The sequence below is a fragment of the Chrysemys picta genome, chromosome 7, assembly GCF_011386835.1.
Source record: "Chrysemys picta bellii isolate R12L10 chromosome 7, ASM1138683v2, whole genome shotgun sequence".
Lineage (NCBI taxonomy): Eukaryota > Metazoa > Chordata > Testudines > Emydidae > Chrysemys > Chrysemys picta.
The window spans coordinates 127756147-127771371 of NC_088797.1; the positions used below are offsets into that span (position 1 = coordinate 127756147).

At 45.4% G+C, this 15225-nt stretch overlaps 1 protein-coding gene across 11 annotated transcripts in view; it reads right to left on the reverse strand.

The window, feature by feature from the left end:
• Positions 1-15225, reverse strand: part of ALDH18A1 (aldehyde dehydrogenase 18 family member A1) — a 105847-nt gene that overhangs the window by 90409 nt on the left and 213 nt on the right. The gene's annotated exons all lie outside the window — the stretch shown is intronic.

The window sequence follows — 15225 nt, forward strand, 5'->3', positions numbered from 1 at the left end:
GACAAGCTCCCTGTTGGCCACTCTCCTCTTTTTCAGGGACTCCCTGCAATTTCCCCCAACCTCCCTCCTACCAGGGTCTGAGAGTCCCAGTCCCTCCTCCCCATATACCAGGGTACCCCATTCTCCCTCACACCACACTCCGCCCAGCAGAGGTTGTGTGCCCCCCAACCACCATCTAACAAGGTCCCGCCTCACATTCTCTCTCCATGTCAGGTGCTAAGGGCTCAGTCTGCCCCTTCCCCCAAACTCTCCTCAAACCAGGGGAGATGTGTGCCCCATTCTAGACTCCCCCATTTCCCCCTCATGCCAGGGGCTGTGTGCACATCCCCATTCTCCCTTCCTCTCCCACCATTATTCTTCTGTCCGAGAGATAAGTCTTTTAGGGTGTCCGCATACTAAACTGAGATGAAATGGGGTATTGTTAGGCTGGAAAACATCCATGGATGCCATCAACCAGTTCTTTGATCTATACACCACTGAAAAGATGGTTGAGGCTGTAGCTGTGCTAGTAAGTTCCTGTTAGCTCTCTGTGTCCCCCATTTTCTCCCCATTCAATTTTCCTGATTTCCCCCCCCCCCAAATCAATAGGGTTCTGGCCACCGATGCCTGGAATCTGCCTTGAAATTTTGGAATTGATCGGCTCTAGTGTTCCAAAGTTATCGCATCACTCACAGACGCAGCCAGAGAAATGCCACTAAGGCCTTCACAAGCTCAGCAAAAGAACAGATGTGAACAGCGTTCACTCAACCCTTCATAATACTGAAATAAATTAAGTCACTCTCCAACTTCTCTCTTTTCTAGACTAAATAACCATAGTTTCAAAAGTCTCCTGATAAATGCAAGTTCCACTGAGATCTTTGTGATCCTCTCTGGATTTCTACAGCTTGTGCTGCATCCTTCTTCATGAGAAGCAACCAAAATTGGATGCAATACTTCAGAAAAGGTTGCCCTTGTTCACTATAACTAGGCTTGAAGTTTACCAAATGCCTACCAGCCAGAGCTGTTAGAGTAATAATGCAGTACATAGCACTTATAGCATTTTTCAAAAAGAGTTTTACAAATGTTCGTTTATCCTCACAATAGTCCTGAAGAGTAGCCAAGTCACTACTGTCCCCATTTATCAGACAGCAGCATTAGTACACCCAGATCCCACTTTCCTGTATGCTGAGATTCATGTATCAAGCAACTGTGGCCCCCTCAGCTGTTGGGAAAGAGGGATGTTCTTGCCTCTTTCACAGCATCCAGGTGGAAGGAAGGAGTTCTCTCACTGCTCCTCCCCCATTGCTACTGTAAGAAACCTGAGATTGACCATATTTTCATACATTTCATGTTACTGCTCTTAGTGCAATGGCCTATGTGACGCATGGCTAGAAAGGGTTAAACAGCCTGCAAAATAAATAACCCTCAAAAGACACATAGGGAGATGTTTGTGTATTTACATATGTATGAGTAGGGTAGACAATGTAATCAACAGTCCCGGTCTATGCTGTATTCTGATAATTCAGAGGTCAAAAGAAGATCCTATTGTTTAAATTAATTGTAAACACAGGATTATCCCGGTATTCATCTCTCTTTGAAATGTACTGTGAATGGTGGAGGAACAAGCAAATGGCCTTATGTTAATTTGTATACCTAAGGTTTCAGAGTAGCAGCCGTGTTAGTCTTTATCCGCAAAAAGAAGAACAGGAGTACTTGTGGCACCTTAGACACTAACAAATTTATTAGAGCATAAGCTTTCGTGGACTACAGCCCACTTCTTCGGATGCATATAGAATGGAACATATATTGAGGAGATATATATACACACATACAGAGAGCATAAACAGGTGGGAGTTGTCTTACCAACTCTGAGAGGCCAATTAATTAAGAGAAAAAAAACTACTGAAGTGATAATCAAGCTAGCCCAGTACAGACAGTTAAGAAGTGTGAGAATACCTAAGTACCTGTGATGGACCTCCTTCAGAGTCATCCTAATTACCTTTTGTTCCCAGAGGAAATCCCAACTTGTCAAAGAGGACATGAAATTGTATAAAAGATCCTTGGGTCCTGATTCTGTCATCTCAGATCTGCTTAGACTTTCTTAGGGAAAGTTTGAGTCGCAAGACTGAGGTCCCAGTTATGCTGGTACACCCTGAATGTGAGATTTTGACATTGGACTATGACCTATGAACTGAATTCTAAAGGAACTCTTTGCAACTACGAAGCTCACCATCTCTGCTATGAATCTGAACCTCAATGAATTGAACTCATGTCTGTATGTATAATGATCTTTTAATCATACTCTCTTGTTTTTTAATAAATTTTAGTTTAGTTAATAAGAATTGGCTGTAGTGTGTATTTGGGTAAGATCTGAAACATTCATTAACCTGGGAGGTAATATGTCCGATCCTTTGGGATTGGTAGAACCTGTTCTTTTATGTGACGAAATAAGATTTACAGAAATTTTCATCATATTTGATGTCAGTACCTGGATGGAGGTCTGAAGCTGGATCACTTTAAGGGAACTGAGTTGTTTGGACTTCTGAGTAACCAGTAAGGCAATAAAGCACTGGAATGGGTTACCTAGGGAGGTGGTGGAATCTCCTTCCTTAGTGGTTTTTAAGGTCAGGCTTGACAAAGCCCTGGCTGGGATGATTTAGTTGGGAACTGAACCTGCTTTGAGCAGGGGGTTGGACTAGATGACCTCCTGAGGTCCCTTCCAACCCTGATATTCTATGATTCTATGCTGTACACATCTTTGCAGTGTGCTCCAGTGATGCCTAGATCTGTCCACAGAGCATCTGAAAATGTTTCAAAGACTATGGTAAGCTTAGACTTGTCCCACCCTGCATGTGTCTTACCATATACTTATTCAAGCTGAACCTCACCTGCCCAGTACTACCCATATTCCCCTAATACTTTTAAATCCATTTGGCGTTTCTCACCATCTCTTCATAGGTTTAAGAACTGTAACTAACTAAGGGACACTGAAAGACAGCCACCTCTGGGGTGCAACACAATACTATTTCACAGTACACAACAGCAATGGTGTCAGCACCAACTGATGAAGCATCCTATTATTAGCATCTCATTGCTAAAAAGCAACTAGTCCAAAATTATTATACCTATTGCAGTAGCACCTGAGAACCACAAATAAAAACAAAGGCCCCATTTTACTAGACAACAATACCTGCCCTAGAGCTTTCAATAGAAGATTTAGACAAAATGTAACAGACAGTAAAATAGAACAACACAGGGGGACTGAAGAGGGTTACAGTAGAGACCTGTTAACACAAGTTATTCACTGACAAAAAAAATTTAGTTAACACTGAAGTTAGTGACCAGTCAGACACATGTACAGTAGAGATACTGCTGTGGCCAGGTAGCGATAATATCCAACTCCTGCATAGCATTTTTCTTCAGTAGATCTCAAAGCACTTTACCAAAGAGGGAAACAATATTCCGATTGTACAGGTGGGGAAACTGAGGCACAGAGGTGAAGTGACTGGGGCATGTCTCCACGAACAAGTGCTACAGCAATACAGCTGCAGTTACATTTCTGTATTGGTGCAGTGTAGACACTTTACGTAGCTACAGAAGGGATTTTTCCATCACTGTAGTAAATTTCCCACCTCGAGAAAGGATAGCTAGGTGGATGGAAGAATTCTTCCATCCACCTAGCAGTATTTACGCTGGTGTTGCAGGTCACCATAACTGTTTCAGGGATGTGAATTTTTAGATTTAAGAATTGTCAGCAATGGAGAACTGTAGCTTTTTGGGCGTCTAGTAAGATGTTCTTACATGATTCCCAATTATCACTGATATTTTTCTGATTAAATCCTTTCTCCCAGCTGATCTGGCTCTTAATTGTTTTCAGCTTTGTAAATTGGCCCTTTAAAGCACCAAGTATATATACACGACTGAGCTGGATTTTATTCTGTTTGCACCTTGTAAAAGTGATCAAGTCATGATCACTTTCATCTAAATTACCATTAATTTTTAGTTCAGTGATCAGTTCTTCTTTGTCATGATGAGATCGGACAAAAAAATATGGCCTGCAACACAGGGGAATTCTGAGTTAGGACATGATCATAGAATATCGGGATTGGAAGGGACCTCAGGAGGTCATCTAGTCCAACCCCCTGCTCAAAGCAGGACCAATCCCCAGACAGATTTTTACCCCAGTCCCCTAAATGGCCCCTTCAAGGATTGAACTCACACCCCTGGGTTTAGCAGGCCAATGCTCAAACCACTGAGCTATCCGTCCCCCATCTATAATATTTAGACATTCCAAGGGTATTCTTTTGCGAACAGGGGCTACTAACAGGGAGTTTCGCAAGGGAGTTTGGAAGGGGAGCAGGAAGGGAGCGCGGGTCCCTTGCCGGTTCTATCTTATACCCTTTATTCCCCTTAAAACCTATAGCCCAAACTACATTCCAAACTTCTTGCTTTAAGCAACCCTTCATTAACTAGGAGAAAATGCAGGCAGAAGCCCAGCTGCAGAGTGGGGGCTATCCAGTTTATTGCACTGAGTATAGCATGTATGATTACCTGCCCCTTGGGCAGGTGGCATGCGTGTGCATTCAGTGCAAGGAGCTCCTGGCCCTCAGAGACCACATACGGACTCTGGAGGCAAGGGTGGCGGAACTGGAGGAGCTAAGGGAGGCAGAGAGGTATGTTGATGAGGCTTTCCAGGACACTGTAGAATTGTCCCACCTCCGGTCAGACAGCCCCTGCGCTGTTGAGGAGGACGAAAGGCCCAGGGAAGCAGAGCAGTCAATGGGAGCAGAGGGAAACCTTCCCATAGTTGGGACCCTCCTTCCAGACGGTGCTGGGGTTGCCTCTCGCACTGAGGTTACCTCTCCAGGGGAGGGAACTCCAGTTGCTAGGAAAAGGCAGGTATTAGTATTGGGAGATTCGATCATTAGAAACATAGATAGCTGGGTTTGTGATGACCGGGAGAACCGTATGGTGACTTGCCTGCCTGGTGTGAAGGTTGCGGATCTCTCAAGGCATCTAGACAGACTTATGTGTAGTGCTGGGGAGGAGCCGGTGGTCATGGTACATGTAAGTACCAATGACATAGGGAAGGGTAGGAGAGATGTCCTGGAGGCCAAATTTAGGCTGCTGGGAAGAGACTGAAATCCAGGACCTCTATGGTGGCATTCTCAGAAATGCTCCCAGTTCCACGCGCAGGGCCAGGTAGGCAGGCAGAGCTTCAGAGTCTTAATGCGAGGATGAGACGATGGTGTAGAGAGGAGGGGATTACATTCATTAGGAACTGGGGAAACTTCTGGAATGGGGGGAGCCTATACAGGAAGGATGGGATGTGCAGAGGAGCATGTGGCTCGGACAGAGACTTCTCTTAGGGGAGAGTCTAATGATAGAGAATCTCCAGGTTATAGTCAGGAGCAGAGGATGGAAGAGGATAAAGTAGGGGCCAAATCAGATGATAAACATTCACATAAAAAAGAATCTGATACATCAGAAAAGGGCAGACAAATAAACAGTGACAAGTTTTTAAAGTGCTTATACACAAATGCTAGAAGTCTAAATAATAAGATGGGTGAACTAGAGTGCCTTGTGATAAAGGAGGATATTGATATAATAGGCATCACAGAAACCTGGTGGACAGAGCAATCAATGGGACACAATCATTCCGGGGTACAAAATATATCGGAAGGACAGAACAGGTCGTGCGGGGGGGGGGGGGGGAGGAGGAGTAGCACTATATGTGAAAGAAAATGTACAATCAAATGAAGTAAAAATCTTAAGCAAATCCGCATGTTCCATAGAATCTCTATGGATAGAAATTTCATGCTCTAATAAGAATATAACATTAGGGATCTATTATCGACCACCTGACCAGGACGGTGTGACGTTATTGACATAAACTGGGACCATATAGATCATTGTTGCAACCAAGGTCCTGTAGTGGCACCCAAATCTTGTATAAAGGGGGTCAAATGGGGTGTCTAGGACAAGGTTATGGTTTACTGGTTATGATTATGCTGTCTATATGTATGTATCAGTTTTGTAGTCGAAGTTATGAATATTGGCTCTATACTGTCTGTATGGCAAACTTATGCTATGCTTCTGGGTGACATCCCAGACAAGCTGAGATTAGCTCTGCCTAGCCTGCTTGATGGCCCATTAAGGACCATCAGCTATACAATGGACCCATTGAGAGAAGGCAGATACGCCTTGTACCTCAGCAAAGTATGCAGGGACTGGCCCATGTGACTCCAGACTCCATTTTTGCTGTAATTTTCCACAGTAAGAACAAAGAGGTGATCTTACACCTGGAAAAGACTATATAAGGCTGATGCCTCATCTCCATCTTGTCTTCAATCCTGCTTCTTACCTCTGGAGGGACTTTGCTACAAACTGAAGCTCTGAACAAAGGACTGAGGACCCATCCCAGCGGGGGATGTATTCCAGAGACTTGATTTGAACCTGCAGTTTATTCCATCGCTGCTGCAAGCCTGAACCAAGAACTTTGCCATTACTGTATGTAATTGATTCCATTTAACCAATTCTAACTCTCATCTCTATCTTTTTCCTTTTATGAATAAACCTTTAGATTTTAGATTCTAAAGGATTGGCAGTAGCGTGATTTGTGGGTAAGGTCTGACTTGTACATTGACCTGGGTCTGGGGCTTGGTCCTTTGGGATCGGGAGAACCGTTTTCCTTTTACTGGGGTATTGGTTTTTATAACCATTTGTCCCCATAACGTGTGGCACTGGTGGTAATACTGGGTAACTGGAGTGTCTAAGGAGATTGCTTGTGAGACTTGCGGTTAGCCAGTGGGGTGAGACCGAAGTCTTAGTCTGGCTGGTTTGGTTTGCCTTAGAGGTGGAAAAACCCCAGCCTTGGGCTGTAACTGCCCTATTTGAGCAATTTGTCCTGAGTTGGCACTCTCAGTTGGGTTCCGCCAGAACCGCATTGTCACAGACGGTGATAGTGATGATGAAATGCTAAGGGAAATTAGAGAGGCTATCAAAATTAAGAACTCAATAATAGTGGGGGATTTCAATTATCCCCATATTGACTGGGAACATTTCACTTCAGGACGAAATGCAGAGATAAAATTTCTCGATGCTTTAAATGACTGCTTCATGGAGCAGCTGGTACAGGAACCCACAAGGGGAGAGGCAACTCTAGATTTAGTCCTGAGTGGAGCGCAGGAGCTGGTCCAAGAGGTAACTATAGCAGGACCGCTTGGAAATAGTGACCATAATACAATAGCGTTCAACATCCCTGTGGTGGGAAGACCATCTCAACAGCCCAACACTGTGGCATTTAATTTCAAAAGGGGGAACTATGCAAAAATGAGGGGGTTAGTTAAACAGAAGTTAAAAGGTACAGTGACTAAAGTGACATTCCTGCAAGCTGCGTGGGCGCTTTTTAAAGACACCATAATAGAGGCCCAACTTCAATGTATACCCCAAATTAAGAAACACAGTAAAAGAACTAAAAAAGAGCCACCGTGGCTTAACAACCATGTAAAAGAAGCAGTGAGAGATAAAAAGACTTCCTTTAAAAAGTGGAAGTCAAATCCTAGTGACGCAAATAGAAAGGAGCATAAACGCCGCCAAATTAAGTGCAAGAATGTAATAAGAAAAGCCAAAGAGGGATTTGAAGAACGGCTAGCCAAAAACTCCAAAGGTAATAACAAAATGTTTTTTTAAGTACATCAGAAGCAGGAAGCTTGCTAAACAACCAGTGGGGCCCCTTGATGATCGAGATACAAAAGGAGCGCTTAAAGACGATAAAGTCATTGCGGAGAAATTAAATGGATTCTTTGCTTCAGTCTTCACGGCTGAGGATGTTAGGGAGATTCCCAAACCTGAGTTGGCTTTTGTAGGTGACAAATCTGAGGAACTGTCACGGATTGAAGTGTCACGAGAGGAGGTTTTGGAATTAATTGATAAACTTAACATTAACAAGTCACCGGGACCAGATGGCATTCACCCAAGAGTTCTGAAAGAACTCAAATGTGAAGTTGCGGAACTGTTAACTAAGGTTTGTAACCTGTCCTTTAAATCGGCTTCTGTACCCAATGACTGGAAGTTAGCTAATGTAACACCAATATTTAAAAAGGGCTCTAGAGGTGATCCCGGCAATTACAGACCGGTAAGTCTAACATCTGTACCGGGCAAATTAGTCGAAACAATAGTTAAGAATAAAATTGTCCGACACATAGAAAAACAAACTGTTGAACAATAGTCAACATGGTTTCTGTAAAGGGAAATCGTGTCTTACTAATCTATTAGAATTCGTTGAAGGGGTCAACAAACATGTGGACAAGGGGGACCCAGTGAACACAGTGTACTTAGATTTCCAGAAAGCCTTTGACAAGGTCTCTCACCAAAGGCTCTTATGTAAATTAAGCTGCCATGGGATAAAAGGGAAGGTCCTTTCATGGACTGAGAATTGGTTAAAAGACAGGGAACAAAGGGTAGGAATAAATGGTAAATTCTCAGAATGGAGAGGGGTAACTAGTGGTGTTCCCCAAGGGTCAGTCCTCAGACCGATCCTATTCAACTTATTCATAAATGATCTGGAGAAAGGGGTAAACAATGAGGTGTCAAAGTTTGCAGATGATACTAAACTGCTCAAGATAGTTAAGTCCAAAGTAGACTGTGAAGAACTTCAAAAAGATCTCACAAAACTAAGTGATTGGGCAACAAAATGGCAAATGAAATTTAATGTGGATAAATGTAAAGTAATGCACATTGGAAAAAATAACCCCAACTATACATACAATATGATTGGGGCTAATTTAGCTACAAGAAGTCAGGAAAAAGATCTTGGAGTCATCGTGGATAGTTCTCTGAAAATGTCCACGCAGTGTGCCGAGGCGGTCAAAAAAGCAAACAGGATGTTAGGAATCATTAAAAAGGGGATAGAGAATAAGACTGAGAATATATTATTGCCCTTATATAAATCGATGGTACGCCCTCATCTCGAATACTGCGTACAGATGTGGTCTCCTCATCTCAAAAAAGATATACTGGCACTAGACAAGGTTCAGAAGAGGGCAACTAAAATGATTAAGGGTTTGGAACGGGTCCCATATGAGGAGAGATTAAAGAGGCTAGAACTCTTCAGCTTGGAAAAGAGGAGACTAAGGGGGGATATGATAGAGGTATATAAAATCATGAGTGATGTGGAGAAAGTGCATAAGGAAAAGTTATTATTCCCATAATACAAGAACTAGGGGTCATCAAATGAAATTAATAGGCAGCAGGTTTAAAACAAATAAAAGTTCTTCCTCACGCAGCGCACAGTCAACTTGTGGAACTCCTTACCAGAGAAGGTTGTGAAGGCTAGGACTATAACAGAGTTTAAAAGAGAACTGGATAAATTCATGGAGCTTAAGTCCATTAATGGCTATTAGCCAGGACGGGTAAGGAATGGTGTCCCTAGCCTCTGTCTGTCAGAGGATGGAGATGGATGGCAGGAGAGAGATCACTTGATCATTGCCTGTTAGGTTCACTCCCTCTGGGGCACCTGGCATTGGCCACTGTCGGTAGACAGGATACTGGGCTAGATGGACCTTTGGTCTGACCCGGTACGGCCTTTCTTATGTTCTTAGTACTAGCAGCATGAGACCTCCAGCATACATCACTCAAACTGAAGTGCCCCCTTGGTCCTGCAACTTTTTTTGCTACTCATTATATAGAAGTGCATAAGGAGCCAACCCTGTTCCCTAGTGCGATTTGGTGGTTTATAGCAGACACAAACTTATAACCTATCTTGTGCTTTATCTGTGAGGACACTGATCCATAACTTGGAAGAAAACGATTTTGAATGGCTATCAGCGACTTGGAAACACGTAATGACATTTTTGACAGACTGCCACTCCCCCTCCCCTTTTGTCCACTCAATCCTTCCTAAATAGATAATAACCATTGATTTGTAACATTGAATGACTAAACCTGAAACAGTAGCTCTGAGCCATGTGAACTACTCAATTCATCTCAGAGAATGTGCCCATCCCCCCTCCCCAGTGCTTGAGAAACCTATGATGTATATCAAGTATGCCAGTTATCCACTCCTCACTGCAGTTGCAGCACAACTTGGTGCATCTCCTAGCATGCCTGTTCTCATCTCCGCGCCCACAGGGTCAGGGCTTTGCCAAATGCTTGCTCACCTGGGGAGCAGGGAGAGGGGGATCAGACTCTTTCAGAGGGAAGAGCCCTCCCCCACCAAGATTCAGGCTCACACTGGGGGCAAAGAGATGGGCTCAGACCCCAGCACACACATGAAGTTAGGGTGAAGGGTTCAGTCCCGCCTCTCCTCGCCCCCCCTCCCCCATCTTGACACAGACACAAAGGAGGGAAGGATAATGGAATGAATTTGTGGTGCACCTGTCCCTATTCTCCCCCAGTTCCCCTACCACTCACCCCCAAGTTCCCTTGCCAAGTGTCCCCACTTGAACCTCCCAAGCCTTCGCCCAACCCCATTACCTCACTCTCCTCACTCCAGTCCCTCTATTTCCCACACTGCCACCTAATCCTCCTCCTCCAGCAGGCAAGTGAACGACTACGTTTTTTTCCCTTCAAAAATACTTTGATTACATTCCCCATCCTCCCCCCACACACACACACACACACAAAAGATTTTAGCAACAAGTCTTCAGACCTTTTTCTGATTTCTGCACTAAGCGAGATACATTGAGCCTGACCCACCCAGCTAGGGTCAAAGGTTACTTCTTAACCCCTTGAGCTATCCAGCTGCAGTGAAGCTCTCCTCACTATAAACTCCCTGGGCTCCTTCGTCTGCACACGCTCAGTGCAGTTTCTTTAGCTCTTGAACATACATAAAATAAAGAACTAAACTTTTTGGCAAATATTCTGATCCACCAAAGGGGCAATGGTTGTCAGACATTAGTTGAGCGTAATCCTTGAAAAACTGAGACCCCTGTTGCCAGGATTAGAACCCTGGTTTGATCCTCAGGTCTGGGCAAAAAATGTTGGTAGACTGTTAACCTTAGGAAAAGCAGTTTGGGAGGGCCTGTATCTTAGAAACCCCTTTGTCACAGGTCCCCAGATTTGGACCATCCAGCACCCTCACAAGTTACACCAAATTTCAAAGCAAGCCAAGTAACTATGCAGATTTTAGAGCATTGAAATATAAATGCTGGTCTAAATCTACAGCAGGTCTGGTGGTCCACTATAACAGTGTTTTCAATACAGTAACTCCTCACTTAAAGTCGTCCAGGTTAACGTTGTTACGTTGCTGATCAATTAGGGAACATGCTCATTTAAAGTTGTGTAATGCTCCCTTCTAATGTCGTTTGGCAGCCACCTGCTTTGTCTACTGCTTGCAGGAAGAGCAGCCCGTTGCAGCTAGCTGGTGGGGGCTTGGAACGAGGGTGGACCGGCAGCCCCCCCATCAGCTTCCCGCTCCCCTAAGTTCCCTGTGCAGCAGCTGCCCAGCAGGCTACCAATTGCAGCTGTCCCGCCCCCACACTGCCATGTGCTGCTCCTGCCCTCTGCCTTGGAGTTGCTCCCCGAGACTCCTGCTTGCTATGCAAGGGGGGAGGGAAGGAAGAGGGGAGCTAATGTCAGGGTGTCCCCCTCCCCCCTGCACCCTGCTTACCCCATCTTCCATAGTGCGGAGGGGACCACCAGGGCTCAGGACGAGGGAGCTTGCAGTCTCAGCAAGCTGATCTAATTAACAAGACAGTGTAGAAAGGGGAAATGGGCACATCTCCCTCCATTCCTGCTGCCTTGTAGAGTGAGAGATTTAACCCTTGAGGGCTCAGGCAATTGCTAGTTCATCATTTAGCAGTAAGGGAAATATCCCACCCTCTGATTCCTCCACCTCAACCAAGCTTCACAATCATCATCACTGTGTACCAGTATTAAATTGTTTATTTAAAATTTATATATATAAAAATATACACACACAGAGTATATATATATATATATATATATATATATATATATATATGGTGAAAAAAATTTCCCTGGAACCTAACCCCCTCATTTACATTAATTCTTATGGGGAAATTGGATTCACTTAACATTGCATTTTTCAGGAACATAACTACAATGTTAAGTGTGGAGTTACTGTATTGCTTCCCCACAGTGGTAGTGGGTGTGATGGAATGCTAAATTGTATTCTATTGTTCAGCCACTGGTGGCGCTGTGTGTAACATAACTTATCTAAATTAACTTCAGCCCTACCTGGCAGAATATTAAAGGAGCTTATAGTGAACACATCTGGTGTCTCCCCCGTTGAGAAGGAAGCTTTGTGGCCAGTCCATATCAGGTACAGAAGCCTGGCCTGTTAGCAGCAGCCTTGCAACCTACCCTGTACAAAGAAATACATAACAGCGGGCCCCATGCACTAGCTGGGGTAAGACTTAAGTGACAGATCCTTTGTGGCCCGATCAGAACCATCAGTTGATACACTCCTCAATGTGTGTACAAAATATGAACTTGTTAGAATCTGTCAATCTTAAAACAAGCTGCTTTTTTTTTCAGAAGCTTTATCTCAGGAATCCCTTGGTCACATGGCTCCAAATTCAGATCACTAACTCTATTTTGCACCCCCATTACTCTCACCAAATTTCAAGATAATCCAGATAACCATGCCATTTTAGAAGAGTTGTCCTTTAAGGTTGGGAAGTTTAACTACAGAGGAGCTGGAGCTCACCTATAAAATAGTGGTCTTGGTCATCAAAAACACCTTTGCTGGGTCTCTTTGAAACCTATTATAGTGCAGAGGGAAACCGAACAAAAAAATTCATTTCAATTTCGAAGAATAAGGTAGGGACACTATGTTGGTCTTTTTAAAAAAAATGCAACAGAAGAGAGTTACATTACATATGAAGAGGGATAAAAATATTTAACTCAAAATATTCCTTTGCAGATCAATGCAATCCAAATAAAACTGGAGAAAGGACAAAAGCCAGACTACGGTATTGTAATTTATAGCCTGAGTTTTTCTGCGGGAAGGAGAGTTTGGGCTGGCACGGGGGGGGGGGGGGGGGAAGAGAGAGAGAGAGAGAGCGCGCTCAGTGGCTTGAGCATTGGCCTGCTAAACCCAGAGTTATAAATTCAATCCTTGAGGGGGCCACTAAGGAATCTGGGGCAAAAATGTCTGGTGATTGGCCCTGCTTTGAGCAGGGGGTTGGACTAGATGACCTCCTGAGGTCCTGATAGTCTATGATTCTAAGTGTTTATGGCAACACATTTTAATCCTACATCATAATCATTTATCTAAAATAAGACTACACCCCTCATTTCATAATATATTTTTAAACTTAATCTCTTACTGAGATTTAAAAACAAAAAATCTGTGATTCAAGTAATTTGTAAGTTACATCCGTTGGGTCATCTTTAGTTACTATTATATTACAGCTTTCAAAGAATGAGCAGGTTAGAGGGACACAGTTTCTTCTTGCAGAAGCTGTGCTAGTTTGATCCTATTATTTCTTTTTGTGGAGATGGGTTGTGCAACTGCAACAGTCTTATCACTGAGCGTTACACTAAAACCTTGGAACAACTGTTAAGTGTCACAGGAATGTCACCTGGTACAAATGCTTGAACAGTTTCTCTCCTATTCAGAGGACTAAGCCCCATTGCCAGAAGCAAATACAAAACATTAATGGGACGCACCAATGCGGTCCAGGTGCATCACCTCAGCTTTCAGGACGTGTACTGGAAAAGTCTTTCAGGATGCTGCTTCTGGGTCTTGTTTTTTAATTATTATTTTAAAGTCAGCTTCAGCCTATTAGGTATCATAAGTTTGATGTTCAACCCTCCAGGGGCTGGAAGAGAAAAGGAGCCCTCCTCTTCCACCCCCCTGGGGTCCCACCCCCACCCAGCAGGGGTTAGAGTCACTAATGCTCTACCCAAACTGACTACTGAAAATGTAAGGATGGCTGTTATTTTACCCCAAAGCACAGACTCCTTTTTCCCCACACCTTCCTCTACCAAGCATAGCTCCAAAATGTTTGCCTTTGCTACTCATAGCTTTCCAGAGCAACAGCAGAGTAAAATGGATACAATCAACTGTTTGGCTGCTGCCCACAGCCTGAATAGCAACAAGGAAACTGACTAGTCGTGTTCATGTCACTCTGCTAAGGATGCTTAAGAAAGTTCTGCAGAAGTCAACAGGTTAGCCACCCCTCCCCCCTCTACAGGTATCAGAGCCTTCCCTGGTACAGGTCAGGGATCTGTAACAGTTTTCTCTACAAGCCATAATCTTAGGATAACATGCAACACTCACAGGACTGTGTACAAGAGTTGCCAACTGCTCTGCTTATGGGACCAGGCAGCACATGGCAATTCAGTGTCCCTCAGCAGCCTTCACCAAGGTAGTGAGAGAGTCCCTCCCCCCTCTGTCTGACAGAGGAGCACACCCTTCTTGTCTCAAGAAAAACAACAACCCAGGAGCAGGTTCAGCTACCCAATCCCAGTCAAGGGCAGGCACCTCTTCCCTTCGCAGCACAGGAGTCTTGCTGTCGCTGCAGCGGTGCCTGCTTGTCCCAGCCCGAAAGGGTCCGGGAGCAGACGGGAGAGGGCAGTCAGCCTAGCCGAGCTGGGAAGCGGCAAATGAGTTTGCGACTCGCCGCTAGAGAGGGCCTGTGGCACCAAGACACCACAATACACCCCGCAGCCGGCTCAGAGATCCTCCGGCAGCCTCCGCACCCCGCATACCCACCCCTGGTCATACCTGGCAGCCTCCACCCTCTGTCATACCGCCCTCCAGGTGCCCCCATTCACCTTCACACCCCCGCCCCTGGATGCCCGCCCCCAGGTGCCCCCAGCCACCTCCACCCCCCCGCTACCCCCACCCCTGAATGCCTGCCCCCCCAGCTGCCCCCAGCCACCCCCACCCCTGGATGCCTGCCCCCCCAGCCACCTCCACCCCCCCGCTACCCCCAGTAGCCCCCACCCTGTCATACCACCCCTCCAGCTGCCCCCAGCCACCCCCACCCCTGGTCATACCTGGCAGCCTCTACCCTCTATCATACCGCCCTCCAGGTGCCCCCAGCCACCTCCACACCCCCGCTACCCCCACACCCCCACCCCTGAATGCCTGCCCCCCCAGCTGCCCCCAGCCACCTCCACACACCCCCGCTACCCCCAGCAGCCCCCACCCTCTGTCATACCGCCCCCCCCAGCCACCCCCACCCTGGATGCCCGCCCCCAGGTGCCCCCAGCCACCCCCGCTACCCCCACCCTCTAGTCATTCCGCGCCCCACAAGGTACCCCCAACTC